Below are 25,525 nucleotides of genomic sequence, written 5' to 3'. Positions count from 1 at the left end.
ACATTCCGGCTTCCATTTGTTTCGCCCAATGAAGGATGCACTTCGTGAGGAAAAATATGTGGAACATGCTGAGCTTATTCATGTCAAGCAAGATGTTTGTTTCGACGTCGACCACTAGAATGGTACAAGCATACAGGCCCTCCCAGTAAGGGGGCGTAACGCCATCAAATTGAACGGAGATTATGTTGAAAAATAGGGTTTTGTAGTCGAAACAGTGGGGAATAATATGGTGTGTTGGAATACTGAATAAAACCGACATGATTTCCGAAAAAGTGTTGCATTACTTATTGTATCCTCCTCGAAAAGTAGAGAGATTCAAGCTGACGTGGAGTTGTAGCATCAGCGTTATTTTTTGGCTTGGCTGAATACAGTAACAACTCTGCCATGACTAACCCAAGAGGCCAGAGAAGTGAGTCAGACAATGGTCGATCAGACGCTGTTACATCAGGAGCTGCCTGCTGGTACAACGAGAGCTGCCACTAAAACGGCAGGAAGTTACCACATCGCCGGGACAGCCGAGGAACCAGAGTTGTAATACCATGGAGACAGCAGATAGACAGGTCCACTGTAGTGTTCGTGATTGTACTGCTAAGTCCAAGCTATGGGCTCTGTCGAGGCTTACGTGATGTTAATCAGAGCATTGGTGAAGGAAATACTTACCAAGCCCCTACAAATACACCTTGTTTTTAGATATGTCGATGCAGTTTCACGCCGAAAAACTTGAAGGGGAGGTCTACGCCCATCTACGAGTCGGCATAAATCTTCGAGCTGCCACCACGAGACATGGCCCACACTAACTGCAGGCCTACTGCTGGCTAACGCTGTGGAGTTGTGGTGGTACAGCCGTTCAGACACGTTAGCCCATGCGAGCGTAATACTGTGGTACAGTGCAACTGCAAAAGAGTTGTCTTCCTCCGTGGCGTTCACGAAAGGATTCTGCACTTCTGATGCGTCCTGACCTGAGCCGTGAACCTACGCCCAGTCATCACTTACACGGCGCACGTCCTCGCTGGATTGCTTGAGGCGATGTTCTTCGGGTGCACGCCTCTCCAAGCTATCAAACTGCAGACTGCATTCTTACCTCAGCATTTCCGCAGCCGCCGCCTACAGCATAGGCCCCCAGGATGATGGGGGGTGGGGGACGTTTTGCCACCATATAGCGTTCTTAGGACTGTCGTAGTGTGATGACTAATAAAATGCTCGGATTGAAACGGGTGTAAAACAGGAATGTGGTCTTTCGCCCATACAGCTAATTCTTTACATCGAAGAAGCAAAGACGGAATTAAAAGAAAGATTCAACTGCGGGATTAAAATTCTGGGTGAGAGGATATCAATGATACGATCCGCTGATGCCATTGCTTCCTCATTGAAAGTAAAATTACAGGATATTTTGAGTAGAATGAATATTCTAATGCGTACAGGATATGGATTGAGCGTAATCGAAGAAAGGCGAAAGCAATGAGAAGTAGCAGAAATGAGATCAGCTTGAAACTTTGCATCAGAATTTTGGATAGCGGAGTGGAAAAGGCTAGCAAGTCTATTATTTAGGCAGCAAAATAACTGATGACGGACGGAGCACGGAAGACGTGAAAAGCACTAGCACTAGCACTGGCAAAAATGACGTTCATGTCTGAAAGAAGTCTGGCCAGCGTCACCGAGCGGTTCTGGGGCCTTCAGTCTGGAACCGCGCGACTGCTACGGTCGCAGATTCGAATCCTGCCTCGGGCATGGATATGTGTGATGTCCTTAGGTTAGTTAGGTTTAAGTAGTTCTAAGTTCTAGGGGACTGATGACTTCAGATGTTAAGTCCCATAGTGCTCAGAGCCACTTAAAAGAAGTCTACTTATTATCAGACATAGGCCGTAACTCGAGGAAGAAATTTCTGATAATGTACATTTCGAGCACAACATTGTACTGTAGTGAAACATCGACTGTGGAAAAACTGGAAAAGAAGAGAATCGACATATTTGAGATGGTGTGCAACAGAAAAATGTTGAAAATTGGGTGGATTGATAAGGTAGGGAATAAGGAATTTTTCCGCAGCATCGGCGAGGAAAGGAACATATGGAAAGAGCTGACAAGAAGAAGGGACATGGCGACGGGACGTGACATCAGACAGTAACTTCCATGGTACTAGAGGGAGCTGTACAACGTGTAAACCGTAGCGGAAAACAGAAGCCGGAATACATCCAAAAAATACGTGAGGATGTAGCTTGTGAATGTTATTCTGAGAGATAAAGGTTGGCACATGAGAGGATTTCGTGGCGGACCGTGTCAAAGTCAGAATACCGATGACTCAAAAATATAAAAGAAAAAAAGAAATAACGTTCAACCGATGGTCTTCCCATTATAAATCAGACTGTAACCAGACAACTAGCCCCGCTCCACTGCCACCCCACCTAAGATGGTGAACTGCTGGCGTCTGACACTAATAACCCTGTTCCACCATCCACCGTAGTAGCCATCCATTCCTGGCCATTACAGAGGCTTGACAGCAATCTTTCTTTCGCTGAATCTTTCGCGACTGGAACAATAAGGGGGAAAGTGGCAGTAGTACAAAAGGTACCCTACGCCGCACACAGTAATGTGGCCTGCAGAGTACAGTCACACAATGTTTGCTGCAGTACTCAATAATTAATGCTCGTTTGAAACTCGTTTAAATGCTTGTTAATTCGCTTCTCGTCTTTATTTGGGACATGAAGATATAACAAAAAATCTTTTTGAATAAAACAATTACACATTCATCAGTATCCAGCAGTTAACCGTCCTGAAGAGGACCTCAGCAAATCGGTCGAAACGTCGGCAATTTAGTTGCTTCAGTGTTTTACAATGACGCCGCCTGACACCCAAAATTATTTTATTTAATGTGATACTGGTCGTGGAAGCCTACGAACTTACATAAAGAGGGAAGAGAAGAAGCTCACTCTGTTTTTAAGCTGCTGGACATGAATACGACAGTAGCGTGGTCAAAACCCCCAATTGGCAATACTGATTTCTATGTACTATGTTTTCCGTAATTTGTAATTCCTTTGAAAGGAAGGCAACCAAATTTCTTCCCCAACCTTGCGCTAGTCGAACTTCCGTTCTATCTTTAATGAACTCACGATATTAAATCATAATCTTCCAACTTTTCCCTCTCTCAGGCCAAAAGAACGTCGCTGTATGTTGAAGTGGTCCATTCAAATACTTCTCCGGTTCATTATTCGTTGATTTTTCACGATTTTTGAAGTTCTGCTACGTAGCCAAATGACTGAACTTCGGCGAGGCTGTAGGTTATTCATTTATCTTTTCACCGTCAGATTTTGATGGTTAAGTTCTGCTGTGTAGCTAAGCGATCGAACTTCGAAGAACCTGGGAAGCTGCCTCAACGTAAAGGTCTCCGTGTCTCCGAGAAATATTTTGTTAATCCACTCTCCTCGAAAGTGAGATCACGTCATTAATTTTGCATATTCTTATTCACACTGAAACATTGTAAAATTAAGCGCCGAGGTACTACGCAGCGTAGCTTGTTATTTTTTGTTACTACGGGTAAACAAGCACTTGCGTCACAGCCTTTGGTTTAGCGTATTCGGGGACTTTTGAATCCATTTCAGTCATGAAGATATGATTTCAATGCTCGTAATTCGAACGTTTAATTCACTTGCAGTATGTTTATTGTGTACGAGGGCCGATCAGTAAGTAATGTAAAACACTTTTTCTCGGCCATTTTCGGCTGAAAAATACGAAATTTGTTATGGGACATCGTGGAATATTCTCGCTTCAGCACCTGTAGTTTTATGAGGTTTTGATAGGCGGCGTCCGTAACGGAGATGCGTTCCAGGCAGAGACACGTCATTGACTTTCCTTTGGCGGAAAACCGGAGCGTTGCAGATATTGATAGGGGCTTGCAGAATGTCTACGAAGACCTGGCAGTGAACTTTATGGGTCTGTCATCATTGCAACAAGGTCACGCAAATTTGTCCGATCTCCCGCGTGCCGGCCGGCCGCACCCAACTGTGACCCCTGCAATGTTGGAACGTGCGGACACTCTCACTGGAGGTGATCGACGGATCACAATCAAACACCTCGCTGCACAGCTGGAAGTCTCTGTTTGCTGTGCTGACACACTCATCCACCAGTCGGTGTACTCAAAGGTGTGTTCCTCGCCGCCTAACAGAAGACCATGAACAGCAACGGAGGACTATCTGTACGGAATTGCTTGTTCGTTGCGAAATTGAATGTAGCAATTTTTTGCCGAACATCGTCACAGGCCGTGATACATGGGTTCATCACTTCGAACTGGGAACAAAACGACAGTTCATGGAGTGTGACGCCGCACCACCTCTCCTCCGAATAAAAAGTTCAAAGAGGCACCCTCCACCGGTTATTCAAGCCGTCAGTCTTCTGGGGCTCTGAATGGGTTATTCTGTTTTATGTCCTAGATCACGGTGCAACGTTCAGCTCGGAAGCTTATTCTGCTACCCCTCAGAGAATTGAAGAAACTTCTTCATCCCGTTCGTCGCCACTAAAAATGCAAACGAGCTTCACCCTCTCCATGACAACGTAAGGCCTCACAAAAGTCTACGCACGCGAGAGGTACTCACAAAACTTCATTGGGCTATTCTTCCGCATCCACCCTACAGCCCGGATCTTGCACCTTCCAACTTTCATTCGTTTGGCCCAATGAAAAGGTACTTCGCGGGAAGCAATTCGTTGATGGTGCTGCGAGACGTTAGCTCCGAAGTCATATAAAGAGTATAAGACTACGTTAAATCACATATTGCAGAAAAACTCTGTATCTCGTAATAACTGAAACAACACGCCTCCACACATACACACACTGAAGAACTCCACAGGCAATAACGGAAGTGATTTCTGGCGTTTCCCAAAGTACTGTTATAGGCCTTTTACAGTTTCTTATCTATATAAACGATTTGGGAGACAATATGAGCAGCCGTCTTACATTGTTTGCAGATGACGCTGTCATTTATCGACTAATAAAGTCATCGGAAGATCAAAACAAACTGCAAAATCACTTAGGAAAGATATCTGAATGGTGCGAAAAGTGTCAGTTGACCCTAAATAACGAAACGTGTGAGGTTATCCACATGAATGCTAAAAGGCACTCGTTAAACTTCGGTTACACGATAATTCAACTTAATCTAAAAGCCATAAATTCAACTAAATATCTAGGTATTACAATTACGAACAACCTAAATTGGAAGGAGCACATAGAAAATGTTGTGGGGAAGGCTAACCAAAGACTGCGTATTATTAGGAGGACACCTACAAAATGTAACAGACCTACTAAGGAGACTGCATACACTAAGCTTGTCCGTCCTCTTTTAGAATACGGCTGCGCGGTGTGGGATCCTTACCAGATAGGACTGACAGAGTACATCGAGAAAGGTCAAAGAAGGGCAGCCCGTTTGGTATTATCGCGAAATATGGAAGAGAGTGTCACAGAAATGATACAGGATTTGGGACGGGCATCATTAAAGGAAAGGCGTTTTTCGTTGCGACGGAATCTTCTCACGAAATTCCAATCACCAATTTTCTCCTCTGAATGCGGAAGTATTTCATGACACCCACCTACATAGGGAGGAACGATCACCACGATAAAGTAAGGCAGATCAGAGCTCGTACGGAAAGATACAGGTGTTCATTCTTTCCGCGCGCTATACGAGATTGGAATAATAGAGAATTGTGAAGGTGGTTCGATAAACCCTTTGCCAGGCACTTAAATGTGATTTGCAGAGTATCCATCTAAATGTAGATGTAGATGAATCTGGTAGTATCGATCTGGTAATCCATAAATATCAAATAAACTTGAGATTACTTCGCTTGAATAAAGAGCCAGTTCTGTTCTCCAAGAACGATATTTTCCGAATCCCTGGTATCTGTCAACAATCGTTTTCTTGACGTATTTCAAAATGTTAGAACACAGTGTATGTTCCAAAAAGCTACCGCGAGTCGATGTCGATGATATGCGTCTCTGATTGAACAGATCACTTCTATTTTCTTTCTTGTGTATTGATGTGAGCTGTGCAATTTCCAGTTTTAAGGTATAGACCTTCCATAGAGCAAATATAATTGTTAAGAATGGGGTCATAAGCATGTATATATACAGGGTGACAATTATTGATCTCTATGAAATAAAAACGTCATAACTTCTGAACGGTTTGCGTTAGGACGCTCAAACTGCACGGTTGGCCGCGGGGCATGTGGAAATTAGTATTTGCATTATGATTTGCTTTAGCGGCGAAGCCTACTTTCATTTTGATGGGTTCGTCAGCAAGAAAAATTGCAGCATTTTTGGGACTGAGAATCCGCATTTCGCGATTAAGAAATCTCTTCACCCTCAGCAGGTGACTGTCTGGCGTGCAATGTCTAGTCACGGAATAACCGGTGCGATATTGCTTGATGGCACAGTGACTGCTGAACAGTACGTGAATGTTTTGGAAGATGATTTCATCCCCATTATCCAAAGTAACCCTGATTTTCACAAGTTGCGGCTCATATAAGACGGAGCTCGACCCCATCGAAGCAGGAGAGTGATGTCCTGGAAGAGCACTTTGGGGACCGCATTCTGGCTCGGGTATCCAGAGGCCGCCGTATTCGCCGGATCTGAACAAATGCGACTCCTTTTTATGGGGATATATCACAAGCAAGGTGTACTGAAATAACCTCAAAACCATTGCTGAGTTGAGAGCAGCCATTCAGGCGGTCATCGACAGCATCGATTTTCCGGCACCTCAGCGGGTCACGCATAATTTCGCTATTCGTCTGGGCCACATCATCACCAATGATGGCAGGCATATCGAACAAATCATAACCTAAACCCGAATATCTGTAGTGACGTTTACATGTTGAATCAAGTGTGTGCAAGCCGTAGTTTGTAACCAGTTTCGTTTTTTTATATAGTTCAATTGTGTATATATATATATATATATATATATATATATATATATATATATATATATATATATATTCTTCAAGCTTTGTTTAATATAAGAAACACCAGAAAGCAGCACGTAATTTTAGGCAGTCTGTTGCGGTTGCTGGCTGTCGTATCGAGGATAATTAGTTCGGCATAAACACAGCACGTGTGAAGAATTCCTCTCGACTTCCACACAAAACGTAAGAAGGAACTTAAGTGTTGATAATCAGGCAGTAAAATTGCAAGAATTAAATTAAAACACTTGACATCATATTATCTCTGTAGAATACTCGTTGTGGCTCCCATGATCTTCCGTCCGTAGACTGGTTAGATGCAGCTCTCCTCTCTAATGTATCGTGTGCAAGTCTTTTCATGTTGCCATAACTGCTATATCAGCTGAACCTGCTTATCGTAATCAAGGCCTTCTTTCACAATTTCTCCCTCTCATACTTCCTCCATTACCAATTTCGGTATACCCTCACGACCTGCGATGTATCCTGCTAATCTTTCCGTTCTTCCAGTCAAGTTGTGCCACAAATTTCTTTTTTACCCAGTTCGATACAGTATCTCTTCATCAGTCATCCTATCTATAGCTCTAACCTTCTGCTTTACTCCGTAACACCAAATTTCAGAAGTTTCTACTTTCTTATCTTGGTTGTTTGTTGCTACGTCTTCCTTCTATACAATGCTACACTCCAGACAAATACTTTCAGAAAAGCCTCCTCTTTTTCAGAAAATCTTTTATTGCTATTGCCAGTCTGCCTCTTGTATCATATTTACTTCTGCCTTCGTTAGCTATTTTGCTCATTTTCCAGTCTAATGGCCTCAGCATTACCTGACTTAATTCGGCAACACTCCATTACCATTTTTTTTTACTTTTGTTGATATTCATATCATCACTTCTTTTCTAGGCACTATCCAATCCGTTCAACTGCTCTTGCCTTCTATGGCAGAATTAACATGTCATCAGAAAACTTCAGAGTTTTTATTTCTTCTACCTGAAGTTGAATCCGCTTTCCAAATTTGTTCTTGGTTTCCTTCACAGCTTGCTCAATGTACAGACTGAATGAAATAGGGGATAAAGTACAAAGCTGTGTCACTCCTTTCTCTGTTATGTCGTTCATGTTCCTCACCTCTTACACCCGTATTCTGGTTTCTGCACAAGTCATAGATAATCACCGTTCTCGTTACCTTATCCTTGATAAATACACAATTCCAAAGAGTGCATATTCTAGTCAACATTGTCAAACCCATTTTATTAATCTAAAAGTCCCACAAACAAGGGTTTTTCTTTGTTCTACCTCTTATCTATGATAAGTCACGATGTTAGTGTTGCCTCACGTACTCGTACTTTTTCCAAAACCACAGACTGATTCTCCCCCAGCTCGCTCCGTTCTTCTATTGGTAATATTAAAGACCTTTTTTAAGTCATCAATCTTCTTACTAGTTTGATACGGCCTACCACGAAATCCTCACCTGTGCCAACTATATCATCTCAGAGTAGCACTTGCAACGTGCGTCCTCAGTTATTTGCTGGATCTCAATCTCTGGCTTCCTCAACAATTTTTACCTTCTATAGTTCCCCCCACTACCATAGTGGCTGCATGCTGGTGTCTCATCAGATGTCCTATCGTCCTATCCGTTCTTGTCAGTGTTCCCCATATACTCCTTTCCTCGCCGATTCTGCGGAGAAGCTCTTCATTCCTCACCTTTTATCATTCCACCTAATTTTCAACATTCTTCTGTAGCACGACATCTCAAATGCTTCTCTTAAATACTTAAAAATTGATAATTTCATTTTTGGCCGTTAGGCGGGATGGTATCGAGTGTGTAACTCTTTATTTTTATAGCATTACAAATTGAAGCAGTAGACGGAAGTAAGAGTTCGGCTTCCTTTACGACTAGCGCCCCGTTTGCTTGACATTCGCTCCCGAAACTCTAAATTTTGGCTACGGTGTGGTCAGGAATTAATCAGAGTTCCGCCGGAGTGCTTTTAATGGCTTCTGGCTCGGAGGAAACTGCAACAGGCGGGAACTCACTCGCAAGTTGCGTGTGGCGTCAATTTAACTTCAAACTATCGCAGGCCAGGGCAGCCCGGCGGGCAACGGGCTTTTTGGCCTCTCCCCCCCCCCCCCCCCCCCCGCTTACCCCACCACGCGTCACTCCAGTTAATGGCCTCCATAGCTGAGCTGGGAGCCTGAATGACGTCTGACTGCCTCGCTGCACGGGGCGAACTGGGAACGCCCTGATAGCGTCCAGAGGCGGTCAGCGCCCGTCACGGGGGCGTCAGTCGGACGGGGAAGGAGTCGTGCGCCTACACAAACACTACGTGTTCTGCGTCCACATCCATACTCCGCAATCTGCATTGCGGAATGTGGCGGACTGAATTTCGAGTTACGCTGTCCATTCTTTCGTATCTAACTCTGTAAGCGTCGACCAAATGCGGCTTTAAATTCAGAGAAATACTCTTGATGGAAACTCTTTCATACCAAGTAAATTCATCAGAGACGGAACAGCTCTCACATGCTACACAAAAGATGTCAGGCCACTGTTGTAGATGCAACGAGAAAAGCATACTAATTTAAAAACCTCCAAGAATGTCATCATTATGCAGAATCTAGAAACTAAGTAGGAACTTCAGTGCTAGATGTTTCTAATAGTTTCCAGAACGAAATTTTGTCTTGAAATCTGGCAGAACATCGAAAGAGATTCTGGTCTTATGTAAAGCTTACGAGGGAAAAGAATCAGTGTTTTCACTGTGCCACAGCAATGGTAACTTCAGCAATGAGAGGGCCACATAAGCGGAGTTACTAAACACGGTTTTCCGCAATTCTGTCACCAACGAAGATGCAGTAAGTACCACAGAATTCGTTTCAGTAACAGCTGCCAACATGACTGTTACCTATGATGTTACCTTCTACGTAACGAGGCAATTTAAGTGACTTAACAAAGGCAACCTCCATCCAGACTGAAAGCCGATTAGATTTCTCTCGGAGCATAGTTATGACTCCATTCTTGGCAATTATATTTGCTCTATGAAATAAAACTGGAAATTTGCACAGCTCACATCAGTACACAAGAAAGGAAATAGAAGTCATTTGCTCAATTAGAGATATCGATTTGCAGCAGCGTTTTGGAACATATACTGTGTTCAAACATTATGAAATACGTCAAAAAAACGATCTGTAGACACATAGTCAGCATGGATTCAGAAAATATCGTTACTGAGGAACAGAACTGGCTCTTCATTCACACGAAGTAATGAATGCTGTCTGCAGTGAATCTTAAGTTTTTTTCGTACCTATAGATTACCAGATTCATATTTATAGGTTGCCTATCGAATATCGTCTGAGTTCTGAAATTGGAATCGTGATTTCCAGTCATAAAAGTCACAGTTCGCAGTAATTGACGGAAAGGCATCGAGTGAAACGGGAGTATGTCTGGACTTCGCAAGAAAATATTGTAGGCCCTGTAGTTTTCCTAACCTCCATAAACCACAATCTGAGCAGCCTTCTTAGATTTTTTGTAGATGGTGCTGTCGTCTACAGTTTAATGGTCATCAGAAGACCAAAATGAAAATCAAATTGATTTAACAAGATATCCATATGTCGTGAATAGAGGAAACTGGCCATAAGGAGGAATAATGTGAAATCCTTTACTTAAGTACTAAAAACAGTCCGTTAAAATTCGGTTACACGATAAATCACACAAATTAGAGGTTGTCAACTGTGTCGTAATTATTGATACAAGGCAGACATGAAATCCCGCCCACACTGCAGTTGCCACCAGCACTGGTTGTGTGTCCCCTCGAACGTAGGCAGCCACAGAGCATACAAGTAAATAGAGGGGTCTTTACCGTGGCGGACCGGAAGGCGTGTGCTCCGATTCCCCACTCCTTGATTAGGCCTACCTATGACGGCTGGGGCAACACCAGTCTCGCTGCTGTTTTCCCTGTCCCTGCTTGTTTACTGACTGCCTTATCTACATAAATGAGCGAATACATTCAGTAACATAGGCACTGTTGTAAGGAAAACAGGGTATCTGTCATTGTTTACTGAACCAGGCAGCATAGACTGAAAAAAATGTGGATAACTGCTAGTTGGACTCGCGTATCGAGGATTCCAAACAAACTTAATTACGTCTGTAGATATATTATCCAAGATGGGAATCGAGAATTGCGACGATTTTTGCCTGTCATAGATATCGATATTGGCAAGATATCAAAATATGACATAAATGGACTTTGTCGATTCCATAGATGTAAAAGCTTAAATTTTTTTTGCACCACCAAGTGACTGACCGTAGTATGTGAGATGAATTTCAACTTAATATTTCTTCTTGGTCCTGAGAAAAATTGGGCGTGACAGACGGACAGACAGATAGTCGGATAACATGACAAAATATATTTTTTTGTGTGATATAATAACAAATTGATATTTTCCGGATTCTTTTTCCTGTACTTGTACTGCACAACATTGGTTCTTGTCAAATGTCATGGTTCAAGGTCAACGTGAAGTACTCTATAGGTCCTGATGATGGTTTTGCGAGTATCAAAACATGCGAGTCAAATGGCCGTATCTTTTGATTGCAGTGACTTTAGAGTTTAAAGCTTTTATGCAGTCAGGGAAATACAAACCTTAGTACGTGACATAAATATAAACTCGACACGTCTGGCCATTCCTGAGAGGAAGACAACGAAGTGATTCTGTAAGGGTTCCATTCTTACCTACGAGGTACTGAACCATAGAAATATACAGTCAGCGTCATCAGCTAATGACTACCGTTGTGTTTTCATTTAAGTAATTTTCTCTTTCATTTACAGCTCTGATTTGTAACTCCAGCCTACGAAGAAGAGGAACACGATGCAACTCTGTACTCCACGTAGCAGGCGGGAATAGTTGTGCTTGTGGCGCGTAGGTGCCAACCTCGTCGCGGATGTGTCCAGTATACGTTACGCATTTTCTCGAGAATGCTGAACGGTATGAATCTCCTTCCTCCGTTAAAAACAATTTCGGTATGTTAGCTATATTTCGTATGCAGTGATGTGTGGCATAAAACGCACCAAACGTAAACTGACCAGTGTGACGCTTCCCTCCTTCTTCACTCGCCTGGAGGAGGCGCGACTCGTAAATTTTCGTCCCCGTCCGTGTGACGTGGAACAGCACCTGTAACTCTCGTAAGAACACAACTCCTCGCGTGGTTTAGAAATATTCTATTATCTGTCTGCAACAGTCTTCTCAGTTTGTGCGAACTATTAAACTGCAATAGTTTATTTTTATTTTTATGCCCGGTTGGTTCCGTGATGAAATAAATCTTCATTCTTGATTTCATCATTACGGTCGTTTCTTACATCATACATAGCGAGGATGAAATTTTTCTGTCTACTATTCCGTTGCTATGCCGTTGCTACGTCCAGTTATTAACAACGGTCCGACGTAACTCAGGAGATAACTTATGTTGGAGTAAATGTTTTTTTTTTAAATACGCTGTAATACTGGTTTAAACTAATCACTCTTCACTGTCCGTTATTCATGTACTCACTCACTTTGTCACTTAAAATGTTTAAAGAATTAGGCGACACGGAAGATTTAACTTTTACTGTAATTAATTCTGTAATTAATTGTTTGTCTCTACAACACACGCACACCGATATGTCACTCAAGATTAACTTTTGTTCAGTTCAGTAATCACGACGTTGACGACAACTTTTGACTAACCAGCGTACTTGTCTTTCTTCGTGTCTTCATTTTATTGTGTCCTACTCAAGACTACGAATTGTTTTTCTGTCGTTGATCCATTGCTCTCAAGGTTTGGAACTGTTCATCAGTACTAAGGCCAAGTCCGATACATCAATATCACCCAATTAAAGTCTAACACTCGTCTTACTATACCGTCGCTTTGAGAACGGTAAAGATTAACTTTCATCAGTCGGATGATTGAGCAATACTTCAGTCTCTACCTCACGAATTATCAAACTTCCAAAACTGAAACAATCTAATAGCGTTTGCGTCCAGACAACTATCGCAAAAGTACTCTAGAGGTACTCAAGAACAACTAACTAACTGAACATTTCCATATCCGAGTTGCATTGTAGTCGCATTGAATTTCCTTTTCGATGCGGCTACAACTCTCTTCCATGGTAAATGTTATCTTTGACTGAATTACTTTCTTGGTTTTAACATTCGTTCATATGATTTTGAATTTATTCTATGGATGTTTGATAAATAATCTAGGATAATCCTTTCCTTTTGTCTCCCTTTTTTGTATACTATTCTCAGTATTTGAATAATATAGGTGTTAATCAAAATATTACCAGTGTATCTTCAATAGCTGCCGTCACTGTCAAGATGACTCACTTCCCTACTTTAAATTTCCACAAAATTTGTTAATTGGGGTTTTCTGTCGCTGGGGCGTTACACCAGGGACTTCATTTTTCACTCCAAACATTTCAAAATATGCTCCATGTTTCACTTCAGCAACACCATTTTTTTTTTTTTTTTTTTTTTTTTTTTTTTTTTTTTTTTTTTTTTTTTCAGAATAGTTTCCTCACAACCGAATGAGAAAGACTGCCTAGTAGAGAACAAACACAGATATTAAAACATTGGTTTTTATTTCTTTACTCGAAAAATAAAGTTTCGCTGAGAAACTAACAACAGAGACGGATGTAGCTTTGCTTCATCTACACTCCTGGAAATTGAAATAAGAACACTGTGAATTCATTGTCCCAGGAAGGGGAAACTTTATTGACACATTCCTGGGGTCAGATACATCACATGATCACACTGACAGAACCACAGGCACATAGACACAGGCAACAGAGCATGCACAATGTCGGCACTAGTACAGTGTATATCCACCTTTCGCAGCAATGCAGGCTGCTATTCTCCCATGGAGACGATCGTAGAGATGCTGGATGTAGTCCTGTGGAACGGCTTGCCATGCCATTTCCACCTGGCGCCTCAGTTGGACCAGCGTTCGTGCTGGACGTGCAGACCGCGTGAGATGACGCTTCATCCAGTCCCAAACATGCTCAATGGGGGACAGATCCGGAGATCTTGCTGGCCAGGGTAGTTGACTTACACCTTCTAGAGCACGTTGGGTGGCACGGGATACATGCGGACGTGCATTGTCCTGTTGGAACAGCAAGTTCCCTTGCCGGTCTAGGAATGGTAGAACGATGGGTTCGATTACGGTTTGGATGTACCGTGCACTATTCAGTGTCCCCTCGACGATCACCAGTGGTGTACGGCCAGTGTAGGAGATCGCTCCCCACACCATGATGCCGGGTGTTGGCCCTGTGTGCCTCGGTCGTATGCAGTCCTGATTGTGGCGCTCACCTGCACGGCGCCAAACACGCATACGACCATCATTGGCACCAAGGCAGAAGCGACTCTCATCGCTGAAGACGACACGTCTCCATTCGTCCCTCCATTCACGCCTGTCGCGACACCACTGGAGGCGGGCTGCACGATGTTGGGGCGTGAGCGGAAGACGGCCTAACGGTGTGCGGGACCGTAGCCCAGCTTCTTGGAGACGGTTGCGAATGGTCCTCGCCGATACCCCAGGAGCAACAGTGTCCCTAATTTGCTGGGAAGTGGCGGTGCGGTCCCCTACGGCACTGCGTAGGATCCTACGGTCTTGGCGTGCATCCGTGCGTCGCTGCGGTCCGGTCCCAGGTCGACGGGCACGTGCACCTTCCGCTGACCACTGGCGACAACATCGATGTACTGTGGAGACCTCACGCCCCACTATACGCCCTCGCTCAAAGTCCGTCAACTGCACATACGGTTCACGTCCACGCTGTCGCGGCATGCTACCAGTGTTAAAGACTGCGATGGAGCTCCGTATGCCACGGCAAACTGGCTGACACTGACGGCGGCGGTGCACAAATGCTGCGCAGCTAGCGCCATTCGACGGCCAACACCGCGGTTCCTGGTGTGTCCGCTGTGCCGTGCGTGTGATCATTGCTTGTACAGCCCTCTCGCAGTGTCCGGAGCAAGTATGGTGGGTCTGACACAACGGTGTCAATGTGTTCTTTTTTCCATTTCCAGGAGTGTACATAAAACAATATTTAGGCAAATTGTATGACTTGAAATTTCATTCCCCATTTACCATAATTGAGTGGTGCGTCCAGCGCCACTGAGGCTGCGGGTGTCCAGACGGAGGGGGAGGTTTCACACAGCCGTTGTGCCACCCGAAAGCAACTCTATTTACTTCTATGCTCTGTGCAGTCAGCACGCTAAAACTCAAGGTAGCCAACCGCAGTGCTTCGCGAGGCGACGACTGATCTTGAGTAACAACCAAAAGTAGTTTGGGGTCTGACATGAAGACAGCACTACCTGGAGCCATCGGGGAGGGTCGTCGGCAGCTGCTGCAGGACAGGAGTTAAGAGTGCAATGTCAGTTCATGGAGGCACGCCGTCCCGGAGTGGCTGGTTCCTGGAGGTGGTCAGCGAGTAGCGGCACCACCTGGTCACGAACCAGACGCCTGGAGAGACAAGTCATATCAGCAAGGTGACAACACAAGCGAGCCACATCGTATACAAGGAGCATTGGTTGGCTCAACAGCTGTTTGGGCAGCAGCTGAGTTCCGAAGTATTGTAGCGGGTGCGTGGGAATTTGAGTGACGGTTGGCTGCTGGCAACCTCTGATAGGCACCGTGTAAGTACGGAAGACGGGGAGGCGCTGTTGTTATCAGAATTGTGCAGAGATATGGAGAAAGGACAGCAAGGGAGTAGCAGAGACATGGGAGCAGCACAGAAATATGGTTCAAATGGCTCTGAGCACTATGGGACTTAACTTCTGAGGTCATCAGTCCCCTGGAACCTAGAACTACTTAAACCTAACTAACCTAAGGACATCACACACATCCATGCCCGAGGCAGGATTCGAACCTGCGAACGTAGCGGTCGCGCGGTTCCAGACTGTAGCGCCTAGAACCACTCGGCCATTCCGGCCGGCAGCAGCACAGACAGAGCTGCAGTTTCACATGGCCAGCTGTGGGGTAGGCTGTTGTGGAGTCCGTGCCTGAGCTAGCGGTTAGTATCAACTTGTTAGCAACACGCGGACGTTGGTTCCTGCGGCAGGTGGATGGTCGGTGACTGGGGTCTTGGCTTCAGGGGAGGCCGTGCTGACGATACAACAGTGGATACTAATGGCGGTGAGTGCCGTCGAGCGGCGGTGCATAAGAAGAGTACCGCGCTGGTGGAGCTTGACCAAAGGGTCGGTTGTACAGTCTCTCGCTTCATGGTTGTGATTCACGTTCAAACTTTGCTATAAGTTTGAAGGTTCAGATTATTCCTGTTTGCTGTTGTCCTAATTGTGGGACTGCTGCAAGGCCTAAGTGTTGTAGTGTAACATGAGATTCTTCGGGATACCATATTCCACAATTATTCTCTTAGGCCGACGAAAGGTGTCTTTTTAGGTAGTCAGTTGTAAGTAGGTTGTTTATGTTTTCTCTATGTAAGTAGGCTGTTTATGTTTTCTCTATGTAAGTAGGCTGTTTATGTTTTCTTATTGGCAACGTTACGTAGCGCTCAATATGAAAATCACTGGCTGTGCTGTGTGCAGTCTGTGGCTGCTTTGCATTGTTGTAATACTCGCCATTGTAGTGTTAGGCAGCTGGCTGTGAACAGCGCGTAGCGTTGCGCAGTTGGAGGTGAGCTGCCAGCAGTGGTGGATGTGAGGAGAGAGATGGCGGAGTTTTCAAATTTTTCATGAACTGCTATATTTATATGTGATGATATTAAGGTAAATACATTGTTTGTTCTCTATTAATATCTTTCATTTGCTAACTATCCCTATCAGTAGTTAGTGCCTTTAGTAGTTTGAATCTTTTATTTAGCTGGCAGTAGTGGCGCTCGCTGTATTGCAGTAGCTTGAGCAGCGAAGATTTTTGTGAGGTAAGTGATTTGTGAAAGGTATAGTTTAATGTTAGTCAGGGCCATTCTTTTGCAGGGAAGTTTGAAAGTCAGATTGCGTTGCGCTAACAAAATATTGTGTGTCAGGTTAAGCACAGTCCTATATAAATTGTTGAAAGGGGACGTTTCATATGTCGACCCTTAGCCTAGGATACCTCACTGGAATCTTCTGATTTTTCTTGTAGTTTGTGTATTTAGTGTAGCTTTTGTTTATTGCTAGCGCGTAATTGTAGAGAGAATCTCCTTTGTAGTTGCAGCCTTTCATTGTTGTATAGTAAAACAGTTGTGGCATGCATGTAGATTTGCACCAAGTATTTCGCAGCTGCAATTAACTAGACATTATTTCCATTGCTACGTTATTTTATTTTGCTCTTCAAATTGTGTTTTTCTGTGTTGTCGTGTGAAATACTGTGACAATAATGGCGTGTGAAAAACGTAATACTAGGCTCCAAAGTAAACTGAGAAATGACAGTGAAAATGAAAGCAGTATGTTAGCGCCACCGAGTAATGAATTAACTGATGTTCAAAGTAGTAATTTGGTAATTGTGCATAGGGAAATGGAGCGGGCGGCAAACAATGGCGTGGACAGTGAAACAATTAGTGAAGAGGGAAGCATTATCGATCGATCGGTCGGCAATAGCTCGCCTCAGGAAGCCGAAATGACACGACACGATTTCGCAAATACTGTAGATTCAGGTTTTGGATCCTCACCGTTTTCTCAAATAAGTCAAGACACATTTTCTGCTTGTCAAAATGTGAATGTTTCCGGTGCAAATTCACAGCCGAAAAGCACTGAGGAACATATTTCAGACACCAATGCATTGTTATTACAATTAATACAACAAATGGGACAAACACAGCAAAAGCTTCAAAAGTTAGACACAATGGAACAAAATCAGAGACAAACACAGCAAAAGCTTCAAAAGTTAGACACAGTGGAACAAAATCTTAAAAAGTTAGACACAGTGGAACAAAATCTTAAAAAGTTAGACACAATGGAAAAAAATCTTCGGAAGTTAGACACCACACTTGAACAAACACGTGAAGATTTAACTACTGAGTTACATAACATTGAATCGAAATGTCAAAAAGTGTGTAATGACGTAAAAACACAAATTTGTGAGCATTTTCAGCCTATTTTTTCGCGGCATGAAAATGCATTACAGAATCACGAAGCAGCCATAAAAGAACTGCAAACCATTGTTCATGAAAATCATGAGACCTTGTGGGCTAAAATTGACTCAGTTGCATCTACCGATTCGGTTACACAACTTGCAAAAACTCAGGAAAACTTAAGGGACACAGTAGATACTCTGAAAATTGGTTCAGAAAGACACATGGAGGAAATTAGTTCATTATCAGAGAAAGTAGCCGAACTTTCGGATCAGGTCACTAACTTATCTACGAAGGTAGATGATAATCTGAATGACACAAAACCGGTAGTCTTTAATGACACAGAAGAGTGCGAACAAATTAAGAAACTGAAACAAAATCTGAATCAAATTAATACGCAACACCAAAGAGAAATCCGGGAAGTACAAGAACAGCTGACACAGGTAATACAAGAATTACGTATTTCAGAGGACACTCGCGCTCCAACACGGGAAGAGGAACTTAGAAATACGCAAAAGCCACAAAATAATAACACAGGGCATTTCGGTAATTATGAAAGAAATTGGCAAGGTACACCGAATTTTGAGATGGAACGGCCGACACGACCTAACAATGACCGATATGCGACTCAACGACATGATGATTTTGACTATAAGCTGTTCATTACTACACGTAAATTCAAAACATTTAAGAATTCTGGCAACGACATTCATCCACAAGCATGGCTCCATCAATTCTCTCATTGTTTTCCTCCCAACTGGTCATTAGAACACAGATTAGAATTTATGTGTGGCTACTTGGAGAATGAACCAGCTGTAAGAATGCGATCGGTAATTCACGATTGCCACAGTGAAGGAGAATTTTACCATGCCTTCCTCTCAGCAAATTGGTCTCAAGCCACACAAGACCGCGTAAAACATGGCATCATAATGATGAAACATTTCGAACAATCTGAATTCTCCAGTCTTGTGAAATATTTTGAAGACATGTTGCACAAGAATCAATATCTTTCAAACCCATACAGCCCCTCAGAACTCATCCACATTTGCTTAATCAAACTGCCCGAACATTTGAGACATATTATTTTAGCAGGACGTTGCAAAGACGACATTGAAGCTTTTCAGGGACTGTTACAAGAACTAGAAATTGACACTGATAATCGCGGAACGCGAAAACAAGGACACAACAATTACATGTCACATCCGTCACAATTCCGTGACGACAGAAACAATAACCGGACACGACTGGTCTATTCTTACAACGCAAATCGTGACCAAAATAGACACCACCCGTACGACAACCGTTGGCAGAGTAGTAATAATTACAGGGAAAGATCACCTCTCCGCGGTAGTGACTATCACAGAGACAATCAGAGAAACAGACAATATGGGAACCAAAATAATTATTATCAAGGGAGACAGAATAACTTCAGACGGAACAGTTCAGCGCGCAGTTACGATTCAGGGAGAAATTCTCCACCACTTAACCGACAAGAAAGAAACTACAGGAACTACCGACATGACGACAGACGATGTGATCGTAACGACAGACCTGAATTGCATCAGAACTGGCGGGATTCAAACAGAGCAGGGCTCTCTCGAGGAGGTGAATTTGTAGAAGTTAGGTCTCCTAATCCCAATAACGACGCGCGCCAACAAAGAAACAGACAATGACTCACACCGCAGGCAGCCGCGTGCGCCGGCTGGCTCAGGGAAAAATAACAAAGACGCTAGCCTTGAGAAAAGATTTAGCATTCTTTACCGATGTAAACAACATGATAATTGCTTTGAAGTTGAAAGTCTGCATACTAGGAAGAGTAAAGGATTGCACCACACTTCACATGTAAAACCATTTATTGACAGATAATCTGCCTTTTAACTTTGTCTTTGCCATAAAACGTTTCACTTCACGTTACTAGTATGCTTTAGAAACTGTTACCATGCAACAATGTTTGAAGTTAAATATCCAATCAAGAACCAAGAGAACTTATTTAAACAGAAATGACGAATGCATTGTTATAGTGAACAGACGTCACAGTGTTATTGTGTGTGTACATTCTTGCTTGTTTGTTGCACGATTACGTAACGACTATAAAGCTCACATACTTAGAACATTTACCAGTACTGCTAATGAGATTTTAATGCAACATTTTGGTTTACTTGAAAATACATTCCGGATTTAAAGTACTTTCTGTGAGATACCAGATGAGACAATAGTTAGTTTATGTGACAGCTACACGATTTTATCACGACGCTACTAATGAGTGACAATTTACAATGTTGCTTTTGCGGTGTATCTGTTTTATATCTGCACAGTTTTCTGAATTCTTCTGGAAATCAAAACATGTTTTAGTAGTAACTTTTGTGGCATAGCTACAAGGAGACAGCCTTTTCCATAGCACAACAATACGTTACAGCACAGTACTTTCATCATCACAACAATCAGCGTAATAACTAAGACATCTCTACGCAAAGCATTTCACTTTTGTTTATCATGAGGTAAGTACATTGGCTTCTGCAGAACTTAGCTTTCGGAGGACGATAACTACGACACTTCCACACAGATTATGTTGCAACAAGACGCACATTTAGCGCTACAGTACACGTATTTGAGTGATTAATCTTATACTTAAAACACTTATTTTCAAAGATTTTTTAATTACAAAGAAAGTTTTCCGTGATACATTTCATTCCATTGCTGTAATTTGTAACACCTGAGGGTATAATTACGTTTATCCTCAGGGGGGTACACGCTTACTTTGTGTACCATGTGTTTGGCAAGCACAAGGAGCCCTAGCTAATATGGTATTTGCTTATACAACTTTACACATCGGTACCATATTTCTCTAACACACAAATTACACAGCTATCTGATCATTTAACTGAGAGATAAACATGTTTTTTACTACATCAGTGACAGATGTTTACGCAATTACACCGTTGGATAACTTCACACTTATGAAACTGTATTTTGTCTGTACTTTGTAAACTGTTCATATTTTTTCGGAATCATTGTGATACTATGAGAGCTTTGAATGATGTATTTGGTATGAGATCATGATTTTTAAAGTACGTTTGAGGCAGCTGACACTTTTGACATGAGCAGAGAATTATTTTAGGCTTAGAAATTATTGGAGGAAGTTACGACGATTTTGAGATTTGACTGAAGTGTTATGATGTTATTATTACGACGACGATGTGTATTATGTTGTTGAGGAATGTTTATTATGCTACGTATTTCTCATGATGAAATATTGAAGAAGTGTCGACGAATATGTATATGTATAATGAGGTAAGGAATAATGAGTAGTGTTTAGGGACTCTGATTTATGAAAAGGATGTTGGAAACCAAGAAACGTACTTTAAGAGTTATGAAATGTGTGACTGTATCACAATGCTGACCAATATTTTTTTTTGGACACTTATATTTATAGGATTTTGTTTCTACAGATTTGCAACGCTAATTCTTGACCTGTGAAATATTTCTATGTGAGACGGTAGCAGAAACTGCTGTCGTAAATATTTCCGTAAGAAAGTTAACGGACCACCTACACATAATGCGTCGTGGGCACCCAGCTGTGTCAGACGCCTGGAGAAAAAGCCATTAGCGCGTGCCTTTCAGAGCACAGGAAAACACCTGGAGAACAAGCCATTAGGGTGTGCCTTTCATCGCTAATGCGACACCCTCGTTACTTGAAAACATATGATTACTCGCACTTTGTGCTAATTGCTGAAATGCTTATGAATTGATGGGAAATATTCGTACATCTGCACACCTGATTATGACAAGTGTCTTTCTATGAGAGTTGAGAGCTACTGACTTACGAAATGCCACATGACTATTGAATGATGTTTTTATGCTTTGGTTTGCGTAATTGCTTATTTCACTTGACATCTGTTTTCCAGCTGTGTTGCAGCATTGCTTTTATAAAATAAAATGCATTTGCTAATGTGAACACTTTCTGTCAACAGATCTATTAAATAATTATTTTATGATCCACATTCTTTAAAAAAGGAGCACTTGGAAAGGAAAGAACAATAAGAAGGAACTAGTAACTGCATACATAATATTCTTTTCAAGTACATGGTAATATTTCTTTTACAATAAGTTGTTGTGGTGCACCACTTTAATTACATAGACATTAAGATGTGAATATACATTTCCCTTATCTGCATTGTTGTTTTTACTGTAATATTTTTTCTTCTTGAGCTATGTCATGTTTAGATATAAGCTGCTGTTTGCCAGGCATAGTGCTACTGAACTTTAATTTGTGTTACTCTGCTAAGCCAATTTTACTACTCATTGATTTTTCATGTTGCTGCACATTGGCTCATATTAGTTGTAATTTTGCATTTTATCTGTTAATTTAGATTTACGGTAGCTTGCTTTGCAATTTTCCAATTTTTTGGTAATTGCTGTTTATATTAATTGTTATGTGATGCTGCATTGCCTCGTCCCTTAGTTTAGCATCTGAGCTCAGTAGATTTAAGTTAGCTTAAGAGGGGGTAGCCTCTAAGAGAATGAGTTGCGATGAATTGGAAGAAATGCATTGAGAAAACAGGTTTAGGTAGGATTTTCTTGGAAATAAATGTTGAGGTAAGAAATGTGTGAACATATAAATACAGAAAGCATGCTTAGATAGAATTTTTTTGGTGGAAACAAAGGATGAAATAAGAGGAAAGATATATGAAGTTTTGGGTTGGACTGCAGTACCAAATGTTACACTGAAAACGAACCCTGTCCTTTCCTATTGGTGTTATCCCACTATGTGTTTGTGTACCCTTGAGTATTTGTTTTCTTCCTGTCTCTGTGTACTGTTTCATAGAATTTTTTTCTCTTCTAATACTAAGCTATATTCACTATGAGGAGGAATACTGTTATCCTCAAATATAAGTTGCATTAATAATATGTTATTTTCTTTGTAAAGTTGTTTACAATTATGTTCTGTTTCAATGTTCATGTGTGAAATTAATGTTTCGAAAACTATTCTCATTATTTTATGTATGTACTTATGTCACTATTTTTGTAACACTCATGTATATGTTTATTTCTATTCTTTTGTAAAGCCTGTACTACAAATGTTATCTGTATTATTATGTTTTTAATTATGTATTTTGTACCTTTGTAATTGTATTCTTATGTTATAAAATTGTAATTGTCACCAGTTCATGACATTATTAACTTGTTAGTTACATTTCACTGCACACGTTTCTGTTGGTCATAGTACATGGACAATATGTGAGAAGCAGGAACTGATAGTGTTTGCACGTGTGTTAATAATTCAGCAAGGGACTGGATAACAGCATTGCTGGTTCTAAGGACAATTCCAAAAACTTTGTGAGCGCACAAGTGGTGGTTATGGACTTGCTACATTATTCGCAAGACTCTTCAATGGTGATTGTGCACCTGCACAGTCACAACAGATGGCTGCTGGCTATCTCTACAAGGACTACAGTGGGTCTACATCTTTGATGATCCATCAATATCCTTATTTCTACAAGGACTGCAGTGGGTCTGCACCTCTGATGGCCCACCAAACCCGTAATCTCTACCAGGACTACAGTGGGTCTGCTCTGTGATGACCTACCTACAATATTCTTCAAAACGTCGAATGAACTCTGCTGTGGGTTTGCTCTGTTGTGGCCCATTATCTGTCAACATGTCAAGAGTCAGCACTGTCTTTCCGTTGGAAGGACAACACTACTTCTTCAAGACTGCATGGAAATCCACTACTTCTGTGTGCATTTTCTTCTACTGCTCAGACTTTGAGAAAAACACTACTATTTTACCGTGATGAATGATCAGGACTGTCTTTATGGACTGTGAGAAAATTTTAGCTTTTGACCAACATTGTATCAATAAGTGTGTGCATTTGATTTCTTTGTTATTGTAATTATGAAAAATTTTATCAAATCATTATTGGCCACTGCCCAAAAAAAATTTGTAAAATTTTTTGTGGGGAGCATGGGGGCTATGTAAGTAGGTTGTTTATGTTTTCTCTATGTAAGTAGGCTGTTTATGTTTTCTCTATGTAAGTAGGCTGTTTATGTTTTCTTATTGGCAACGTTACGTAGCGCTCAATATGAAAATCACTGGCTGTGCTGTGTGCAGTCTGTGGCTGCTTTGCATTGTTGTAATACTCGCCATTGTAGTGTTAGGCAGCTGGCTGTGAACAGCGCGTAGCGTTGCGCAGTTGGAGGTGAGCTGCCAGCAGTGGTGGATGTGAGGAGAGAGATGGCGGAGTTTTCAAATTTTTCATGAACTGCTATATTTATATGTGATGATATTAAGGTAAATACATTGTTTGTTCTCTATTAATATCTTTCATTTGCTAACTATCCCTATCAGTAGTTAGTGCCTTTAGTAGTTTGAATCTTTTATTTAGCTGGCAGTAGTGGCGCTCGCTGTATTGCAGTAGCTTGAGCAGCGAAGATTTTTGTGAGGTAAGTGATTTGTGAAAGGTATAGTTTAATGTTAGTCAGGGCCATTCTTTTGCAGGGAAGTTTGAAAGTCAGATTGCGTTGCGCTAACAAAATATTGTGTGTCAGGTTAAGCACAGTCCTATATAAATTGTTCAAAGGGGACGTTTCACAGTAAATGGAGAACGTCCCATCGTAGGTGCCCTTATGTTGAAATATGTGCAGAGATGACGAAAGAAGAGAGGGCACGTGACATCGAAGAAACGCGACGGCGCTCGAGTTCTCCGCCTGCAGTGAAGGAGTTGGTTATCTTTTGGCGCCGCGTCTTGGCAGTGTTTTGGGAGGCAGAGAGAAAGAGGCGCGACCTACAGCGTCAATAGTCAGGAAGAGAATTGATCTGTTCTTAAACGCCTTTTCAATAACTTCCCTTACGTGACGTTATGAAAGTCGCTTGGATTATGTTGTCCTGACTTATGAGAGAGCGATTCACCTAACTGTGTATTTAAATACCGGAACAAAAAAATATAGAAGTGTCCCAGAGAAGACGTTTACATCACTTCGTATCCACGTGGCACAGACATGGCTCTCTTCCAGACCTCAGCTTACTCCAGAGGGATACGAAGTCAAAACGGCCTGCATAGCAGGTACACGTCGCCAGTAAATCTAGAATAAGATGATCGTAAACACTGAGTAAGGCAAAGATGATTGCTTGACGCTACAGGGTGACAGGTTGAGCATGCAGTGTAAAGCCACACAAAAATTATATTTCACTCCAGTGTATTGGCTGAAATACGTTCCGTTGTAGCAGATTTATGCGAACTACACGCTGAGGTGTGCCCTGATATTATAGTTGTGTTTCATTGGTTGATCTTATATCTAACCGGTTACCCGAGTATTTGATTTTGTTCGAGCTAGCTATCTTGCGCATATTCGAGCATAGTGTGGGTCTTCTCCTCAGTTGTTTAATTTGTCTACTACGCTATCCTCTTGCTACCTCGCAGAAGCAATTCTAGCTGTACATGTTCTTCCGTAAGTTATTGTTCCTATTGGCTTGGTGCATAGGTTCATAGCATTTTTCCATAAGATTAATAAACACAATAGATAAACATAATAGAGACTTTAGTCATCAATAATAATACATTCTCCTTCACTATT

Source organism: Schistocerca piceifrons, chromosome 2 (assembly GCF_021461385.2).
Source record: "Schistocerca piceifrons isolate TAMUIC-IGC-003096 chromosome 2, iqSchPice1.1, whole genome shotgun sequence".
In the NCBI taxonomy this organism is placed as follows: domain Eukaryota; kingdom Metazoa; phylum Arthropoda; class Insecta; order Orthoptera; family Acrididae; genus Schistocerca; species Schistocerca piceifrons.
The sequence above is the reverse complement of the archived record's forward strand: the minus strand, read 5'-3'. Positions refer to the sequence as shown.